At 45.6% G+C, this 2,500-nt stretch overlaps 6 pseudogenes; all 6 read left to right on the top strand.

Annotated features, from left to right (window-relative positions):
• LOC132878922 (5S ribosomal RNA) overlaps window positions 1–85 on the top strand; it is a 119-nt pseudogene extending 34 nt beyond the window's left edge.
• Window positions 86–327: 242 nt separating this feature from the next.
• LOC132878920 (5S ribosomal RNA) lies at window positions 328–446 on the top strand (annotated as a pseudogene).
• A 450-nt stretch (window positions 447–896) lies between these two features.
• LOC132878919 (5S ribosomal RNA) lies at window positions 897–1,015 on the top strand (annotated as a pseudogene).
• Window positions 1,016–1,257: 242 nt separating this feature from the next.
• Window positions 1,258–1,376, top strand: LOC132878918 (5S ribosomal RNA; annotated as a pseudogene).
• Window positions 1,377–1,816: 440 nt separating this feature from the next.
• On the top strand, window positions 1,817–1,935 carry LOC132878916 (5S ribosomal RNA; annotated as a pseudogene).
• Window positions 1,936–2,177: 242 nt separating this feature from the next.
• Window positions 2,178–2,296, top strand: LOC132878915 (5S ribosomal RNA; annotated as a pseudogene).
• Window positions 2,297–2,500: the final 204 nt, after the last annotated feature.

Raw genomic sequence — 2,500 nt, 5'->3', positions numbered from 1 at the left:
CTGTCTGATCTCAGAAGCTAAACAGAGTTGGGCCTGGTTAGTACTTGAGTGGGAGACTGCCTAGGAATACCAGGTACTGTAAGCATTTTATTTTGTCTTCTTGCAGAAATCGACAATGCCTGATCCTGTCTGATCTGAGAAGCTAAACAGAGTTGGGCCTGGTTAGTACTTGAGTGTGAGACTGCCTAGGAATACCAAGTACTGTAAGCATTTTATTTTGTCTCCTTGCAGAAATCTGTTTGAATTTTCCTTCTGCTCGCAAGGCAAGAATTTTCCTTCTGGGCGCAAGGCAAGGCAAGAAAAACGGCACATTTCCAACTAACTGTTGCTTATGGCCAAACCACTCTGACAACGTCTGATCCTGTCTGATCTCAGAAGCTAAACAGAGTTGGGCCTGGTTAGTACTTGAGTGGGAGACTGCCTAGGAATACCAGGTACTGTAAGCATTTTATTTTGTCTTCTTGCAGAAATCTGTTTGAATTTTCCTTCTGCTCGCAAGGCAAGAATTTTCCTTCTGGGCGCAAGGCAAGGCAAGGCAAGGCAAGGCAAGGCAAGGCAAGGCAAGGCAAGGCAAGGCAAGGCAAGGCAAGGCAAGGCAAGGCAAGGCAAGGCAAGGCAAGGCAAGGCAAGGCAAGGCAAGGCGCACATTTCCAGACTGTTGTTTACGTCCAAACCACTCTGACAATGCCTGATCCTGTCTGATCTGAGAAGCTAAACAGAGTTGGGCCTGGTTAGTACTTGAGTGTGAGACTGCCTAGGAATACCAAGTACTGTAAGCATTTTATTTTGTCTCCTTGCAGAAATCTGTTTGAATTTTCCTTCTGCTCGCAAGGCAAGAATTTTCCTTCTGGGCGCAAGGCAAGGCAAGAAAAACGGCACATTTCCAACTAACTGTTGCTTATGGCCAAACCACTCTGACAACGTCTGATCCTGTCTGATCTCAGAAGCTAAACAGAGTTGGGCCTGGTTAGTACTTGAGTGGGAGACTGCCTAGGAATACCAGGTACTGTAAGCATTTTATTTTGTCTTCTTGCAGAAATCGACAATGCCTGATCCTGTCTGATCTGAGAAGCTAAACAGAGTTGGGCCTGGTTAGTACTTGAGTGTGAGACTGCCTAGGAATACCAAGTACTGTAAGCATTTTATTTTGTCTCCTTGCAGAAATCTGTTTGAATTTTCCTTCTGCTCGCAAGGCAAGAATTTTCCTTCTGGGCGCAAGGCAAGGCAAGAAAAACGGCACATTTCCAACTAACTGTTGCTTATGGCCAAACCACTCTGACAACGTCTGATCCTGTCTGATCTCAGAAGCTAAACAGAGTTGGGCCTGGTTAGTACTTGAGTGGGAGACTGCCTAGGAATACCAGGTACTGTAAGCATTTTATTTTGTCTTCTTGCAGAAATCTGTTTGAATTTTCCTTCTGCTCGCAAGGCAAGAATTTTCCTTCTGGGCGCAAGGCAAGGCAAGGCAAGGCAAGGCAAGGCAAGGCAAGGCAAGGCAAGGCAAGGCAAGGCAAGGCAAGGCAAGGCAAGGCAAGGCAAGGCAAGGCAAGGCAAGGCAAGGCGCACATTTCCAGACTGTTGTTTACGTCCAAACCACTCTGACAATGCCTGATCCTGTCTGATCTGAGAAGCTAAACAGAGTTGGGCCTGGTTAGTACTTGAGTGTGAGACTGCCTAGGAATACCAAGTACTGTAAGCATTTTATTTTGTCTCCTTGCAGAAATCTGTTTGAATTTTCCTTCTGCTCGCAAGGCAAGAATTTTCCTTCTGGGCGCAAGGCAAGGCAAGAAAAACGGCACATTTCCAACTAACTGTTGCTTATGGCCAAACCACTCTGACAACGTCTGATCCTGTCTGATCTCAGAAGCTAAACAGAGTTGGGCCTGGTTAGTACTTGAGTGGGAGACTGCCTAGGAATACCAGGTACTGTAAGCATTTTATTTTGTCTTCTTGCAGAAATCGACAATGCCTGATCCTGTCTGATCTGAGAAGCTAAACAGAGTTGGGCCTGGTTAGTACTTGAGTGTGAGACTGCCTAGGAATACCAAGTACTGTAAGCATTTTATTTTGTCTCCTTGCAGAAATCTGTTTGAATTTTCCTTCTGCTCGCAAGGCAAGAATTTTCCTTCTGGGCGCAAGGCAAGGCAAGAAAAACGGCACATTTCCAACTAACTGTTGCTTATGGCCAAACCACTCTGACAACGTCTGATCCTGTCTGATCTCAGAAGCTAAACAGAGTTGGGCCTGGTTAGTACTTGAGTGGGAGACTGCCTAGGAATACCAGGTACTGTAAGCATTTTATTTTGTCTTCTTGCAGAAATCGACAATGCCTGATCCTGTCTGATCTGAGAAGCTAAACAGAGTTGGGCCTGGTTAGTACTTGAGTGTGAGACTGCCTAGGAATACCAAGTACTGTAAGCATTTTATTTTGTCTCCTTGCAGAAATCTGTTTGAATTTTCCTTCTGCTCGCAAGGCAAGAATTTTCCTTCTGGGCGCAAG

This window comes from Neoarius graeffei (assembly GCF_027579695.1).
Source record: "Neoarius graeffei isolate fNeoGra1 chromosome 18 unlocalized genomic scaffold, fNeoGra1.pri SUPER_18_unloc_1, whole genome shotgun sequence".
In the NCBI taxonomy this organism is placed as follows: domain Eukaryota; kingdom Metazoa; phylum Chordata; class Actinopteri; order Siluriformes; family Ariidae; genus Neoarius; species Neoarius graeffei.
This window is presented reverse-complemented; position numbering and strand designations above follow the sequence as displayed.